The sequence below is a fragment of the Schistocerca gregaria genome, chromosome 1, assembly GCF_023897955.1.
Source record: "Schistocerca gregaria isolate iqSchGreg1 chromosome 1, iqSchGreg1.2, whole genome shotgun sequence".
Taxonomy (NCBI): Eukaryota; Metazoa; Arthropoda; class Insecta; order Orthoptera; family Acrididae; genus Schistocerca; species Schistocerca gregaria.
The window spans coordinates 101266745-101285623 of record NC_064920.1 but is presented as its reverse complement, the minus strand read 5'-3'; positions in this window follow the sequence as shown (position 1 = coordinate 101285623).

Below are 18879 nucleotides of genomic sequence, written 5' to 3'. Positions count from 1 at the left end.
GATATACACTGTACTAGTGCCGACATTGTGCATGCTCTGTTGCCTGTGTCTATGAGCCTGTGGTTCTGTCAGTGTGATCATGTGATGTATCTGACCCCAGGAATGTGCCAATAAAGTTTCCCCTTCCTGGGACAATGAATTCACGGTGTTCTTATTTCAATTTCCAGGAGTGTATTTTCATATTCATTGTAGTCAGGTCTAGCAACAGGGACATCCTTTTCACCTCAGTGTATGCCACTCACGCGAATTGTATAATCCTTCCTACAACTAGTAGAGTAAAGTAATGAATAACAGCGATAGGAATTTACTGATTACTCGATGTGCATCCATTGTATGGAAAACATAAAGTCGCAAGCAGTGCAGCTTTTTGTATTGTTGCATTCTTTTAATTAGAAAAGTCCAACTCCCTTTTAATATTGGGCTCACTCAAAACCCTTATCCAATTTATAATTCTGAGGTATATCAGACAGGCTGGATGGCAAGGCGGTTATGAACTAGGGTATTATCATTATTCACTTCGATATTCACTGATAATGATATTAGATTATTTGCTAACATCAAAACGGAGATGTTCACAGCATACAGTTTCATGCAATGACATATGAAAGTAAATAACATACCCTTCAATGAATGATCCCTTACAGACAAGATTCACATAAGGCATCAAAATACTACAGGTAAAACAATCAAATATAGTGCGCTGTGTTGGGATCAGAAGATGAACTGGGATGCAAACGGGGTATCCATTCGAATACTTGTACTCTAATGTATGCAGGATCTCATCAATTACAATCCAAGTGGCTAATTACTCGCCTAAACCTAGAGCGCATCGGAGGGTACTATGGGGGTACGTTTAGGTGGGCTAGTGGAGTAGACCACCGATACACATAAATCTAAAAGAATTAAAAATCATTAACTGGAAGCAGCTCTCCACGCGACCATCCTATGTGCTCTGGAATAGGTACTAAAGACTATTAGATTTGCGTTACGTAATTATTTGTAATCTGATGGCCAAAATGCAGTCGGTCTTCGATAAATTCAGGAAACGTGGAATAACTCAGAATAATGCATGTATGTGGATACACAGTTAACTTAGGAGAATTGGAACTGTTGTTTCAATATAGCCATGGTTGCAGGCTGATGGTCAAAATGCAGACTATCTTCGATAAATTGAGAAATCATGAAAGAACCCATAATTACACGTGCCTATGGAAACCCTTCAAATTGATGAAAGTGAAAACTAACGTTTAAACATAGTTACGAACTGACTGCACTGAGAACCATATGTTTTGCTGATGGCTAGTAGGCAGTTTAACATTAACAAAATAGCCCACATTAAATGAAGGAAAAATTCAACAGATGCACTCTGATGCGTGAATAGTAAGAACGTGGGAACCCATTCCGAGTAACATCCTCCATTTTACACAGTCGTAGGGTCTATGATGTTACTAGTTTATCGGTCTCTCAAGACAATTAAAGAAAAACCTGTACTAATTAAACTGCACAAATGTACACCAAAACAAATTAGAATAAACTAGATTCGAAAAACTTATGAAATTTCTTCCTAGCAGCTGTATCAAAATAACAGCAAATCCTAACTGAATTGTTCTAACCGCATGCATTGTGCATGACGCTACAACAGTCCTCGCAAAATGTCTCCCTCGCTTCTTTGTTCACCTCGAGTCAGTGGTGGGACAAAAGACACACTCCCAACTACGCACCATATCTCACGAAATGGGACTTCTGCCCTCTGTGTCTAACCAGCTTCTGTGGCTTTTCCCTATACTGCCCAACAGTTTGTTTAGCACTACGAACGACAAAAATCTTAGACTATGCGGTAGCGAATTTCAGATCACAAATTTTCTTCCATTTACTCATATACGTACACAGGGAAAAGATGAGAAGAAATATGGGAAAGAAGAAGAAGAAGGAGCGGGATGCACTCTCCTTTTGCCAGGGGTTAAGTGTTGATGTGTCAGGAAAATTATAAACAAGACTTTTAGTCGCTGTCAGCACTTCAATAAGAACAACGGACGCTTCCCACCGCGGTAGTGACATTGTCAGACAATCGTATATCTGCTCTAAAGTTCAAGTACACAGGACTGTAACATTCCTCTGGGCAAAACGTCGAAATTTCATACTGATTTGCCGTGAAGTTCTGGCAGTATATGGTCCAAACGCATAGGGAAATTATGCGAACAATATGACCAAGGCTGCACGGGCGTGTATGGTGATGATTGGGAAAGAAGGCCACCGACGACGGTCATAATATGCAGGCGGTCGAGGAAGTGATTCGCAGTAACCAAAAATATCCTGGTATTTCGGACTTTCACACAGCTCTTCCCGAATTTCTCTGCGTGCAAGGCGTGGATTTGCATTGTTGAGGAACTTTACGCGTGGTAGAATGATGGGACTGTTCTTTCCAGCGACCTGATGACTAACTTGAAAATAAGTGCCACGTACCTACGTCACTCTGTAGTTTTAGAGCAGCTTACTTGGCCTGCTATAACATCTAACTTGCTTTTTGAAATCTTCTGGTAATACAAGTTTCATGTAAATCAACGCGTGTTTCATGTAGGTATTTAAAGTATTAATGATCTGCTAGTTTCATGAATGAATGAGGGACAGCATGAGGTCAAAAATACTTCGTACTGGGCGGTTGATATCCAAGGAAAATTAATAGGCCATTGTTAGATACTGTAGCTCCACACCTGCTATAGTTAGAAGCTTTAATTTCTTCCTCTTCTGATTTTTTTCCTTAATTTTCTGACTAGTTTAGTGTGGTCCGCCTCAGATTACTCTCTCATCACAGTGTACCACTTGCACCTAACATCCTCAAATATTTGTGTAATGATGTCCTGCCTCTGTCATCGTTTCAGCTATGTAGGAATAACCTCAGATGTCGTTCCTATTTAGGCGCAGTTGCCAAGGACTGGAACGTGTTTTATTTTTTTATTTTTTATTTTTTGACTTGAACATATCTGCATTTAAATCTGACCATTGCGTTCTCAGTATGTAAATTTACGGCTTCTCAAAACTTCATATCGATCAAGACATGCATAGAGGTGTTGAAACCTACCTCAGTGTAAAAAACAGTTATTTGCAATCGGTTGGCTATATAATACCTACGTTGAAACTAATACACGGTTGCTGATAAAGAGCCATGTTTAAAAGTGTAAGTACGCATCAGACTGTTGACTGTTCATGTTCTACTTCTACACATTCACTGGGAATAGCAACATCATCAGCGAATCATATCATTGATATCCTTTCACCATGATTTTTAGTACTACGTAGTAATGAACCCTTCTCTTATTTCCATATTTGTTTCTTCTATGTATAGATTGAATAATTGGCACGAAATGCTGCCTTACTCTGTTTTTAATTCTGACACTTCTTTCATGGTCTTCGATTCTTATTGTTCCCTCTTCGTTGTTCTACGTATTGTATAACGCACGACATTACCTATATATGTCATGATTTTCCTTATATCTCGTTTCCATTGTCAAGTCTCATATCAGAGACGCCTCTCTGCTGTCACTACCTTTCCTAAAACCAAACTCATCCTCAATTTTCCTTCCCATAGTGCTGTATAATATTCTTGTCAGCAACTTGGACGCTTAAGCTGTTAAGCTGGTGATGTGATGGTTCTCGCACATATCTGACCTTACTATATCTACGAATTTGCCTACGGTATTTTTCGAATGTCTGATGATATATTTCTTGTCTCATTGATTCGAGGCAACAACTTGATTCGTTGTTTGTCACTTCCAATAAACATTTTCCAAACTTAAAAAAAATGATTACGCCAAATTTGATTGCAGTTCTTCCAAAGCTGTGATGCACTCTGACCATAGTATTGGATCCCGTATGGTTTCCACATTACTGAGTCCCATTTCTGCTTCAATCACCCGAGGCAGTTCCTCACCCTCGTAGAGACCCTAAGTGCACTCATTCGATCTGTGTTAAGAAATTAAATCTATGTCCGGTATGTTCCGCGATTTAAACGCCTACCGTACCTAAATTTCTGTATTAATGAGCAACAGAAAATGCTTAATTTCAATAAATGTTTGTTGCTCTAAAAAGACACAGTACGTGTATGCGATCGTTAGATTCGAAAACTGCAGCACACTTAATGTAAAGACGAAAATCGTCCCTCCGATCTATGTATTAACCCTCTATCCTGCTTGAACAGAAGGAAATTTCGTCGTGCTGCCCGCATCTCGTGGTCGTGCGGTAGCGTTCTCGCTTCCCACACCCGGGTTCCCGGGTTCGCTTCCCGGCGGCGTCAGGTATTTTCTCTGCCTCGTGATGGCTGGGTGTTGTGTGATGTCCTTAGGTAAGTTAGGTTTAAGTAGTTCTAAGTTCTAGGGGACTGATGACCATAGATGTTAACTCCCATAGTGCTCAGAGCCATTTGAACCTTTTTTTTTTCGTTGTGCTATTGCAACATTGGATAGAAAATTTATTATATCAGTACATTATGGTGTTTCTGCTACGTAGCGTAAAATAATGTTCTCGTGATTGCACGCTACACTTTTTATGCACAGCACTTGACTGAAATACTGTATTTAATCACGGCCTCTTTATTTTTTTCCGTTTATGTTAGAGATATGATTTTTTCCCGAGCTTCAACTAAGCTATGAGTATAAAAGTTACATGCCAATTGGGAGTAAAAGCCTTCACGGTAGCTCAGCGTGTTCGGTCAGAGAGGCGCTCGCCCTATGTAAAAAAAAAAAAAAAACTGAGTAAAGGAATCAACGATCATCTTGACTGCATGTCCTGTGTCGTCCGCCCAGACCAAATGCAACGAACAACTGCGAACAAAATGGAGAAAAAGGCGGTTAAGGTAATCGTTCTCGAGAAGCTGAGCATCCGATTTTGAATCCCATTTCGACACAAATTTTCAACTTTCTCCATTGCATTACCACGATTTTTCCACCCATCCTTTCCTTTTCCCTCCTCTTCCTCAAATGCTCAAATGTGTGTGAAATCCTAAGGGACTAAACTGCTAAAGTCATCGTACCCTAGACTTACACATTAGTTAAACTAACTTATGATAAAAACAGCACACACAGCCATGCCCGAGGAATGACTCGAAACTCCGGCGGGAGGGGCCACGCAGTCTGTGACACAACGCCTCAAACCGCACGGTCACTCCGTGCGGCTCCGCTCCCTCCATTTAATAGAAACATACGAACGAACTGCATCGATACGAGCGGTACCTGTTATGTCGGACATGTGAGACAAAAGAGAGTTAACTCAGATGTATACAGGTGAGTACAGTCGCATCCAATAAAGCGCAGTTGCCTGTGTGCCTGCACGTTAGCTGTAGGCACCCTTCAGGCCGTGCTGCCAGTAATTCAGTTGCCTGCCACCCCCCCCCCCCTCCCCCTCGCCCCTTTCTATTTCTGTCAAAGCCAATATGCTGCTGGTCTACCGGACAGCAGTGAGAGTCGCATAGTGAACCGAATGCAGGAGACAGTCTTGCGTCGTATGTGAAACGCACCGTATCTTCTATCATGTCTTCGTAGGACGCCTGTATTTTTCCTTGTCTTGCTCGCACCGTGCTTTATTAATGTAGTTATACTTATTACGTTTTAATCCTGAGTCCAAAGACGTCTGTATCGACACATGCAATAAATAAAAAACCTTGAGTAGACTGAACTTATAAATAAGAGAGGAACACGCTCGCAGATACATATGGAATTCATATCCTACAAAACATACCCACTTTACGGGAAAAACCACGAATATCTCTAACGTGAAACACGAAGAAAAGCGCTCATCCGAAACATTATTACGTTCTAGGTAGGTTCCCTTGGCATGACTCATCAGATGTCTACGGTCACCCAATTTCGGTAAATAACGAGCCAGTGTTTCATGACTGCGGCATAGGCACGCGATAGCCATAATTCCTCGACGTTTCATATGTCGACCCTTAGCCAAGGATACCTCACTGGAATCTTCTGATTTTTTTCTTGTAGTTTGTGTAATTAGTGTAGATTTTATTTATTGCTAGCGCGTAATTGTAGAGAGAATCTCCTTTGTAGTTGTAGTCTTTCATTGTTGTACAGTAAAACAGTTGTGGCATACACGTAGAGTTGGACCAAGTATTTCGCAGCTGCGCTGGCAATTAACTAGATATTATTTGCTATGTTAATGTGTTCTCTTATTTTTTCTCTTTAAATTGTGTTTTTCTGTGTTGTCGTGTGAAATATTGTGACAATAATGGCGTATGAAAAACGTAATAATAGGCTCCAAAGTAAACTGAGAAATGACAGTGAAGACGAAATCTGTGTGTTAGCGCCACCATGTAATGAATTAACTAATGTTCAAAGTAGTAATTTGGTAATAGTGCATAGAGAAATGGAGCGGGCTGCAAATAATGGTGTAGACAGTGAAACAATTAGTGAACAGGGAAGCATTATCGATCGATCGGTTGGCAACAGCTCGCGTCAGGAATCCGAAATGACAGGACACAATCTTGCAGATACTGTACATTCAGGTTTTGCGTCCTCACCGTTTTTTCTAATAAGTCAAGACACATTTTCTGCTTGTCAAAATGTGAATGTTGCCGGTGCAAACGCGCTACATCCCATCTCCCAACAAACATCATGCCAGAAGGAGAAGCGCCTTAAGGGCGCTAGAACTTCGATCACAGCAGAGGGTTCAACCCTCCACAATGTGCGCGGTGGCCGAAAAGCATAGGGAAACAGATTCCCGACACTAATACATTATTATTGCAATTAATGCAACAAATGGAACAAAATCAGAGACACACACAGCAAAAGCTTCAAAAGTTAGACACAATGGAACAAAAGCTTCAAAAGTAAGACTCAGTGGAACATACGCTTGAACAAACACGAGAAGATTTAACTACTGAGTTGCATAAAATCGAATCGAAATGTCAAAAAGTCTGTAATGACATAAAAACACAAATTTGTGAGCATTTCCAACCCATTTTTTCGCGGTATGAAAATACATTACAGAATCACAAATCAGCCATAAAAGAACTGCAAACTGTTGTTCATGAAAATCATGAGACCTTGCAAGCTAAAATTGACTCAGTTGCATCTACCGATTCGGTTACGCAACTTGCAAAAACTCAGCAAAACTTAAAGGACATAGTAGATACGATTTCAACACAAATGGACACTCTGAAATTTGGTTCACAAAAACACACTGAGGAAATAAGTACACTATCGGAAAAAGTAGCCGAACTTTCGGATCAGTTCATTAACTTATCTACAAAGTTAGATGATGATCTGAATGACATAGAAGAGTGCGAACAAATTAGGAAATTCAAACAAAATCAGAATCAAAGTAATACGCAACACCAAAGAGAAATCCGGGAAGTACAAGATCAGCTGACACAGGTAATACAAGAACTACGTATTTCAGAGGACACTCGCGCTTCAAAATGGGAAGAGGGACTTAGAAATACGGAAAAGCCACAAAATAATAACACAGGGCATTTCGGAAATTATGAAAGAAATTGGCCAGGTGCACCGAATTTTGAGATGGAACCGCTGACACGACGTAACAATGACCGATATGCTACAAGACGACTCGATGATTTGGACTATAAGGTGTTCATTACTACACGTAAATTCAAAACATTTAAGACTCTCATTGTTTTCCTCCCAACTGCTCATTAGACCATAGATTAGAATTTATGTGTGGCTACTTGGAGAATGAACCAGCTGTAAGAATGCGATCGGTCATTCACGATTGTCACAGTGAAGGAGAATTTTATCATGCCTTCCTCTCAGCATATTGGTCTCAAGCTACACAAGACGGAGTAAAATATAGCATCATAATGACGAAACATTTGGAACAATCTTAATTTTCCAGTCTTGTCAAATATTTCGAAGACATGTTACATAAGAATCAGTATCTTTCAAACCCATACAGCCCCTCAGAACTCATCCGCGTTTGCTTAATCAAATTAGCTGAACATCTACGACAGATTATTTTAGCAGGACGATGCAAAGACGATATTGAAGCTTTTCAGGGACTGTTACAAGAACTGGAAATTGACACTGACAATCGCGGAACGCGAAAACAGGAGCACAACAATTACAGGTCACACCTGTCACAATTCCGCCATGACAGAATTAATACACGACAAGGCTATTCGTACAACAGAAATCGTGACCAAAACAGACACCAACCGTATGACAACCGTTGGCAGAGTAGTAATAGCTACAGAGAAATATCGCTTTTCCATAGTAATGAATGTGACAGAGACAACCATAGAAACAGACAATATGGGAATCAAAATAATTATTATCAAGGGAGACAGAATAACTTTAGACGCAACGGTCCACCACGCAGTTACGATTCCGGGAGAAATTCTCCACCACATGACCGACAAACAAGAAACTATGTAAACTACCGACAAAACGACAGAGCTGAATTCCATCAGAACTGGCGAGCTTCAAACAGGTCAGGGCCTTTTCATCAAGGTGAATTTGTAGAAGTTAGGTCTCCTAATCACAATAACGACGCGCGCCAACACAGAGACAGACAATGACTCGCACAACAGGCAGCCACGTGCGCCGTCTGACTAAGAGAAAAATAACATAGATGCTAATCTTGAGCAAATTTTAGCATTCCTTACCGACGTAAACAACATGATAATTGCGTTGAAGTTTAAACTCTGCGTACTAGGAAGAGTAGAGATTTACACCACATTTCACATGTAAAACCGTTTATTGAAAGATAATCTCCTTTTTAACTTTGTCTTTGTCATAAAATTTTTCACTTCACGCTACTAGTACAATTTGTCAGACTTAGAATCAGTTAACATGCAACCATGTTTGAAGTTAAATATCCAGTCCGGAACCAAGAGAACTTATTTAAACAGAAATTACGAATGCATAGTTATAGTGAACAGACGTCACAGTGTTATTGTGTTTGTACATTCTTGCTTGTTAGATGCACGATTACGTAACGACTATAAGGCTTACATACTTAGAACATATACTGGTACTGCTAATGAGATTTTAATGCAACATTTTGGTTTACTTGAAAATACATTCTGGATTTAAAGTACTTTCTGAGAGACATCAGATGACACAGTGGTTAGTTTATTTGACAGCTACACGATTATATCACGACGCTACTAATGAGTGACATAATTTATATTATTGCTTTTGCACTGTATCTGTTTTATATCTGCACAGTTTTTCTGTATTATTCTGGAAAGTAAAACATGTTTTAGTAGTAACGTTTGTGGTATAGCCTCAATGAGACAGCCTTTTCTGTAGCACAACAATACGTTACATTATAGTACTTTCTCGATCACTATAAGGTACGTAATAACTACGATATCTATACGCAAAGCATTTCACTTTTGTTTATCATAAGGTAGGTACATTGACCTCTGCAGAACTTAGCTTTCGGAGGACGATAACTACGACACTTCCACAGAGATTATCTTACAACAAGACGCACAGTTTAGCGCTACAGTACACGTATTTGAGTAATTTTGTACTTAAAACATTTATTTTTAAAGATATTTGAAGTACAATGATACAAAGATTTTCCGTGATACATTTCATTCCATTGCTGTAATCTGTAAAACCTGAGGATATAATTACATTAATCCTCAGGGGGTACACGCTTACTTTGTGTACCATGTGTCTGGCCACCACAAGGAGCCCTAGCTAATATTGTACTTGCTTATACAACTTTACACATCGGTACCATATTTCTCCAACACAGAATTACACAGCTACCTGGTTATTTAACAGAGACACATACAATTTTTTTACTATGTCAGTGACAGATATTTACGCAATTACACAGTTGGGTAATTTCACACTTATGAAATTGTATGTTGTCTGTACTGTGTGAACCCTTCATATTTTTCGGAACCATTGTGATATTATGAGCGCTTAATGATGTATTTGGTATGGGACCATGATTTTTAAAGTACGTTTGAGGCAGATGACTCTTTTGACATGAGCAGAGAATTTTTTTTAGGTTTTGAAATTATTGGAAGAAGCTACGACAATTTTGAGATTTGTATGAGGTTATATGATGTTATGATGACGATATGCATTACGCTGTTGCGGTATGTTTTTGATCAATAAGCTGATGCTATATGAGGAATTTGATTATGTTACGTATTCATTATGATGAAATATTGAAGAAGTGTCTACGAATATGTATATGTGTAATAAAGTAAGGAATACTGAGTAGTGGTTAGGGACTCTGGTTTGTGAAAAAGGATGTTGGAAACCGAGAATCTTACTTTAAGAGTTATGAAATGTATGTACATGCGTGACTGTATCACAATGCCGAAAAAAATTTTTGGGACGCTGTTATATTTATAGGATTTTGTTTCTACACATTTGTAACACAAATTCTCGCCCTGTGAAATTTTTATGTGAGACTGTCACTGTAGCGAAAACTGCTGTTGTAAATATTTCGGTAAGAAAGGTAAGTGACCGTGACGTAATGCGTTGTGAGCGGCCAAGTATGCCAGCCGCCTTGAGAAAAAGTCATTAGTGTGTGCCTTTCAGAAGCACAAGTGGAGAAAAAAGGAGGCCATTGACCTCTCTATTGACATTCCTTTGTAGAAAGCATCGCAAATACGACACGCCCAAACTTGAAAACATATGATTACACTATGGAGCTCTTAATTTATGATATTTACTGAAATAAAATGATGATAAACATTTCACGTCTATTGTCTTGCTAGTTGAAAGATTGTTACTGCACTATGAAACGCAATATGGCTAGTGAATGACGTTTCACACCTTGCTTTGTCTGTTTTGCTTAATATCTAGTTTCTAGCTGCAGTGCAGCATTGGTTTAAATAAAATTTTATAGATGTACTAATAAATATTTCTGTCTACAGATCCAGTATATAATAATTTTGTGATATACTTCCAAAAAAATGAGGGAGCACAAAAAGACATTCCCCTTTACTGAAACTGCATACATAATTTTCTTTTCGAGTACTTGGTAATTTATTTCATAGGATAAGTTTTGTGGTGCACCACTTTAATTACATAGACATTAAGATGTGAATATACATTTCCCTTATCTGTGTTGTTGTCTTTAGTGTACTATTTTTTCTGCTTGTGGGTTTGTCATGTTTAGATATAAGTTATTACATTTATTACTGCTTGCTCTGCTTACTTGCATTTTTTTGTCATTGCTGTTTGTATTAATTGTTTTGTGCTGCTGCATTGCCTCGTCCCTTAGTTAAGCATCTCAGCTCAGTAGATTTAAGTTAGCTTAGGAGGGGTAGATTATATAAGAAACTAACTATTATGAATTGGAAGAAAAGCATTGAGAAGCTATAAGAAAATGGCTTGCCAAAAAAAAGTAGTGTACAGTGGAGAAAAACTATTTTTGAAAGAGGATGTGAACAGAATACAGAAAGCATGCTTGGATAGGATTTCTTTTGGCTACAGCAAATGTTGAAATAAGAGGGACGATCTATGGAATGAAGTTTTGGGTTGGACTGCAGTACCAAATGTTACACTGAAAACAATCCCTGTCCTTTCCTTTAGTGTTATCCCACTATGTGTTTGTGTACCCTTGTGTATTTGTTTTCTACCTGTCTCTGCGTACTGATTCATAATTTTTTCTCTTCTAATACTAAGCTACATTCACTATGATGAGGAATACTGTTATCCTCAAATATAATTTGTATTAATAATATGTTATTTACTTTGTAAAGTTGTTTAGCCATTATTAGTTCTGTTTTGTTTTAATGCTCATGTGTGAAATTGATGTTTCTAAAGTTATTCTGATCTTTTATATATTTACTTATGTCGTAATTCCTGTAACACTGATGTATATGTTTACTTCTATTCTTTTGTAAAGCCCCTATTACTACAAATGTTACCTGTATTATTATGTTTTAATGATGTATTTTGTACCTTTGTCATTGTACTCTTATGTTATAAAATTGTAGTTGACACCAGTTCATCAAATTAAGTAACTTGTAAGTTACATTTCACTGCACACGTCTCTGTTGGTCATAGTATATGGACAATATGTGAGAAGTAGGGACTGTTAGTATTTGCACGTGTGTTGATAATTCAGCAAGGGACTGGTTAACAGCACTGATGGTTCTAAGGACAATTCTAATAACTTTTGTGAGTGCACAAGTGGGGTTTATGGACTTGCTATATTCTCCTATATATATGGTGATTGTGCACCTGCACAGTCGCAACAGATGGCTGTTGGTCGTCTCTACAAGGACTACAGTGGGTTTGCATCTTTGATGATCCACCAATACCACTATTTCTACAAGGACTGCACTGGGTCTGCACCTCTAGTGGCCCATCAATACCGTAATCTCTACCAGGACTACAGTGGGTCTACTCTGTGACGACCTACCTACCAATATTCTTCAAAACTTCGACTCACTCTGCTGTGGGTTTGCTCTGTTGTGGCCCATTACCTGTGTGCATGTCTTCCGTTGGAAGAACAACACTACTTCTTCAAGACTGCATGGAAATTCAATACTTCCGTGTGCATTTCCTTTTACTACTCAGACTTTGAGAAAAACACTGCAATTTCACTTTGATGAATGATCAGGACTGTCTTTATGGACTGTGAGAAAATTTAAGCTTTTGACCAATATTGTATCGATAAGTGTGTGCATCTCATTTCTTTGTTATTGTAAATATGAAAAAAAATTTCAAATCTGTGTTGGCCACTGCCCAAAACAATTTGTAAATTTTTTTGTGGGGAGCATGAGGGCTATGTAAGTAGGCTGTTTAGGTTTTTTTATTGGTAACGCCGCCGCCACGTAGCGCTCTGTATGAAAATCACCGGCTGTGCCGTGTGCAGTCTGTGGCTGGTTTGCATTGTTGTCTGCCATTGTAGTGTTGGGCAGCGGCAGCTGGATGCTAACAGCGCGTAGTGTTGCGCAGTTGGAGGTGAGCCGCCAGCAGTGGTGGACGTGGGGAGAGAGATGGCGGAGTTTTGAAATTTGTTAGACTGGATGTCATGAACTGCTATATATATTATGACTATTAAGGTAAATACATTGTTTGTTCTCTATTAAAATCTTTCATTCGCTAACTATGCCTATCAGTAGTTAGTGCCTTCCACAGTTTGAATCTTTTATTTAGCTGGAAGTAGTGGTGTTCGATGTATTGCAGTAGTTCGAGTAACCAAGATTTTTGTGAGGTAAGTGATTTGTGAAACGTATAGGTTAATGTTAGTCAGGGCCATTCTTTTGTAGGGATTTTTGAAAGTCAGATTGCGTTGCGCTAAAAATATTGTGTGTCAGTTTAAGCACAGTCATTTTTAATTTTTCTAAGGGGACGTTTCAGCATGACCTGGTACTTTTCATTATTTACTTGCCAACTTTCACACCAATTCAGTGTCGTATCGAAACTGTTCTGCAATTGGCTTTTGGTCTTTAAGTGACCTTACTACATGCTCAATGACAGAATCATGTGTAAAAAATAGGGAGGGCTGCCCATATTGTCTCCTACATCACTCATTCACGAGAATAGGTACGTCAAAGGGCACATAAACGTCCTTCGGTAACATCAGACATCACTTGTCTTTTACTCAACACAACAACGTTCGTGAGTTACTACGAACTGTGTCCTTTCTGACAGGAAATTACGAATCCATCGTGCAACTGAGACGGTACTCCATAGACAGGCTGTTTAGCGGTCGTTTGTGAAGCTGGAAATGTGTAACCAATTTGAGATCCTCTGCTGACAGCACTCATTTCGTCGTGAGATTAAAGAGCTAGTTGTGTTCCACATATACAATATTTCCTGAGTACGTGCTGGCTGTGTTTCCTCGGAGGTAGCTCATAATGTTGAAACACAGTATATGTTCGAAAATTGGCTGCAAAGTCGTCCTTAGCGACATGGGTCTGTAATTCAGCGGGTTATTCCTATTTTATTTTTCCATGGTTGACGTTACCTATGAAACTTCCCAATCATAAGGGATGGATCTTCAGTCGAGTAAACTGTTATACATCATTATTATGTGTGGAGTAATTGTATCAGCATACGCTGAAAAGAACCTAACTGATATATAAGGGGCAGTTAAAAATATTCCGTTGGAGGGCTTTGCTGCAGTGTATGTGGAGCCAATCATGACGCCAATACCGGTATGTAATCACCGAGATTTAGGTAATGAGATAGTGTGACCTTCGAATGGAAATTTTTTGATCGCCCCTTATGCAATCTGGATCGGAACGCTTGCATTTATTAAGTAATTTGAGTTCCTTCTCCGTAATTAAGGTATCTACTTCTAAGTTACTCATTTACGGTGGATTCAATATTTCAGTTTAACGTATGCAAAGGATTAATACGCGGTACATTATATGTGAGATATTTTTTAACTAAAATATGTCGTTATTGTACCATTACTTACGGCCTAGTCTTGGTGGAATTAGTACTTTTTGAGATACGTGTCCTTGCATTGTTTACTTCAACTAAAATTTAGATCATTTATCCTGCAAGATTAATGCCATAATGCCTTCTCATTTATAATACCTCTAATGCATGGATAATGTAATACTCGTGTCCGTCTTGACACTGTCAAGTCGTTTAAATATCTGGGAGCAACGTTGCAAAGCGATATGAGGCGAGGCGGGAATGTCAGAACAGTGGTAGGGAAGGCGAATGGTCGACTTCGGTTAATTGGGTGAATTTTAGGAAATACTGGTTCAACTGTAAAGTAGACCGCATATAGGACGCTGGTGCGAGCTATTCGTGAGTACTGCTCGAGTGTTTGGGATCTGTATCTGGTCAGATTGAAGGAAGACATCGAAGTAGTTGAGAGGCGGGCTGCTGGATTTGTTAGCAGTAGGTTCGAACGACACTTAAGTGTTACAGAGACGCTTCGGGAACTCAGATATGAAACCCTGGAGGGAATGCAACGTCCTTTTGCAGAAACACTATTGAGAAAATTTAGAGAACCAGCATTTGATGCTGACTGCCGAACGATTCTATTGCCGCCAACATAAATTGTGCGTGTGGACCACACAGAAAACATACGAGAAATTAGAGCCCATACGGAGGCATATTGAAAGTCGTTTCCCCCTCGCTCTCGCTCTGTTTGAGAGTAGAACAGCAGAGGAATTGAAGTAGGAGTACAGGGTACCCTCCGCCACGCACCGTACTGTGCTTTGCGGAGTATCTGTGTAGATAGCACTGGGTGCACCCGACTGCAAATTGTTGCTCATGTCGGCACCAATGACTCCTGCCGTCTGGGTTCAGAGGTCATCCTCAGTTCATATAAGCGGTTAACGGAGTTGGTGAAGGCGGAAAGCCTCGCTAGCGGGGTTCAATCTCAGCTAATTATTCGTAGTATCGTTCCCAGAACCGATCGCGGTCCTCTGGTTTGGGGCCAGGTGGAAGGCTTAAACCAGAGGCTCAGACGATTCTGCGGAGATCTTGGGTGCAAATTTCTCGACCTCCGCTATCGGGTGGAGAAATGGAGGGTTCCCCTGAATAGGTCAGGCGTGCACTACACGCAGGAAGCGGCTACATGGGTAGTGGAGTACGTGTGGAGTGCACATGTGGATTTTTTACGTTAGAGAATTCCCTCCCTAGGCCCGATAAGTCGTCTTCTGAGACGCGGCAAGGTAGGTGTAGGCAAAATGCAACAGGGAATAACAATATTAATGTGGTAATACTAAACTGCAGGAGCGTCTATACAAAGGTCCCAGAACTGCCCTCATTAATAAACAGTCACAATGCCCACATAGTAGTAGGGACAGAAAGTTGGCTGAAACCATATGTAAACAGTAATGGAAGTCTAAACTCAGATTGAAATGTATACCACAGAGACAGGCTGGACAGTGAAGGGGGAGGCGTGTGCATAGCGGTAGAGAGTGCAATAGTATCGAAGGAAATTGACGGAGATCCGAAATGTGAAATAATTTGGGTGGAGGTCACTGTTAAAGCAGGCTCAGACATGGTAATTGGATGTCTCTATAGGCCCCCTGGCTCAGCAGCTGTTGTGGCTGAGAACCTGAAGGATAACTTGGAAAATATTTTGAGTAGATTTCACCACCATGTTGTAGTTCTGGGTGGAGATTTTAATTTGCCGGATATACACTGGGAGACTCAAACATTCATAACGGGTGGCAGGGACGAAGAACCCAGTGAAATTTTTTGAAGTGCTTTATCTGAAAACTACCTTGAGCAGTTAAACAGAGAACCGACTTGTGGCGATAACATATTAGACCTTCTGGTGACAAACAGACCCGAACTATTTGAAACAGTTAACGCAGAACAGGGAATCAGCGATCATAAAGCGGTTACTGCATTGACGATTTCAGCCGTAGATAGAAATATTAAAAAAGGTAGGAAGATTTTTCTGTTTAGCAAAAGTGACAAAAACCAGATTTCAGAGTACCTGATGGCTCAGCACAAAAGTATTGTCTTAAGTACAGATAGTGTTGAGGATCAGTGGACAAAGTTCAAAACCATCGTACAATATGCGTTAGATGAGTATGTACCAAGCAAGATCGTAAGAGATGGGAAAGAGCCACCGTGGTACAACAACCGAGTTAGAAAACTGCTGCGGAAGCAAAGGGAACTTCACAGCAAAACATAAACGTAGCCAAAGCCTTGCAGACAAACAAAAATTACGCGAAGCGAAATATAGTGTGAAGAGGACTATGCGAGAGGTATTCAATGAGTTCGAAAGTAAAGTTCTATGTACTGACTTGGCAGAAAATCGGAAGAAATTCTGGTCTTATTTCAAAGCGGTAGATGGATTAAAACAAAATGTCCAGACACTCTGTGACCAAAATGATACTGAAACAGAGGATGACAGACATTTAGGCCTTTAGTCTTTTTCCAAAGCTGTTTCTCAGAGGCAGACTGCACTGTAGTTCCCTATCTAGATTGTCGTACAGATGACAAAATGGTAGATATCGAAATAGACGACAGAGGGATAGAGAAACAATTAAAATCGCTCAAAAGAGGTAGGGCAGCCGGACCTTATGGGATACTAGTTCGATTTTACACAGAGTATGCGAAGGAACTTGCCCCCCTTCTTGCAGCGTTTTACCATAGCTCTCTAGAAGAGCGTAGCGTTCCAAAGGATTGGAAAAGGGCATAGGTCATCCCCGTTTTCAAGAAGGGATGTCGAACAGATGTGCAGAACTATAGACCTATACCTCTAACGTCTATCAGTCGTAGAATTTTGGAACACGTATTATGTTCGAGTATAATGACTTTTAAGGTGACTAGAAATCTACTCTGTAGGAATCAGCATGGGTTTCGAAAGAGACGATCGTGTGAAACCCAGTTGGCGCTATTCGTCCACGAGACTCAGAGGGCCATAGACACGGGTTCCCAAGTAGATGCCGTGTTTCTTGACTTCCGCAAGGCGTTCGATACAGTTCCCCAAGGTCGTTTAATGAACAAAGTAAGAACATATGGACTACCAGATCATTTCTGTGATTGGATTGAAGAGTTCCTAGATAACAGAACGCAGCATGTCATTCTCAATGAAGAGAAATCTTCCAAAGTAAGAGTGGTTTCAGGTGTGCCGCAGAGGAGTTTCGTAGGACCGTTGTTATTCACAATATACATGAATTACCTTGTGGATGAAATCGGAAGTTCACTGAGGCTTTTTGCGGATGATGCTGTGCTACATCGAGAGGTTGCAAGAATGGAAAATTGTACAGAAATGCAGGAGAATCTGCAGCGAATTGACGGGTGGTGCAGGGAATGGCAATTGAATCTCAATGTAGCCAACTGCAATGTGCTGCGAATACATAGAAAGAAAGATCCCTTATCATTTAGCTACAATATAGCAGGTCAACAACTGGAAGCAGTTAATTCCATAAATTATCTGGGAGTATGCATTAGGAGTGATTTAAAATGGAATGATAATATAAAGTTGATCGTTGGTAAATCAGATGCCAAACAGATTCATTGGAAGAATCCTAAGGAAATGCAATCCGAAAACAAAGGAAGTGCGTTACAGTACGCTTGTTCGCACACTGCCTTGAATACGGCTCAGTTGTGTGGGATCCGTACTAGGTAGGGTTGATAGAAGAGATAGAGAAGATCCAACGGAGAGCAGCGCGCTTCGTTACAGTATCATTTAGTAATCGCGAAAGCGTTAAGGAGATGATAGATAAACTCCAGTGGAAGACTGCAGCAGATACGCTCAGTAGGTCGGTACGGGCTTTTGTTGAAGTTTCGAGAATATACTTTGACCGAAGAGTCAAGCAGTATATTGCTCCCTCCTACGTATAGCTCGCGAAGAGACCATGAGGATAAAATCAGAGAGATTAGAGGCCACACGGAGGCATACTGACAATCCTTCTTTCCACGAACAATACGAGACTGGATTAGAAGGGAGAACCGATAGAGGTACTCAAGGTGCCCTCCGTCACAAACCGTCAGGTTTCTTGCGGAGTATGGATGTAGATGTAGATATAGATGTAGATGTAGATCCAATAAGGCATTCACGATCTTACACGTCACACGACATTAGAAGTCCTGTAAGCAGTGTGACATAAGTAGCAGAAGCAGGAATACGTAAACAGGGTAAAAAATTATATTTTTTTGTAAAATGTAGAATAATAAATATGAGTTATACGCAAGTCGATTTAATTTTCGATGGTGGCGTCAATGGATATGAAAGGAGGGAAGGCTAGGAGGAATGAAGTACGTCATTAAAGACTGTTAGGCGGACAGCACGTGGTGTTATTGGGTGACAAAGGACAGGAGAAAGGAGTATAGCCAGGCGTGGGACGTGAAAATTATGTTTTCTGTTTGACAAAAGGAATTCAGCAGACAGTTCATTACATCGGGTGGTACGAAGGTACTACCATGGGAACTGCTTTGATGATTTCGTTCGACGCTAGGAGATTTAGCTTCGGACTCATACGTGTTCTTTGTT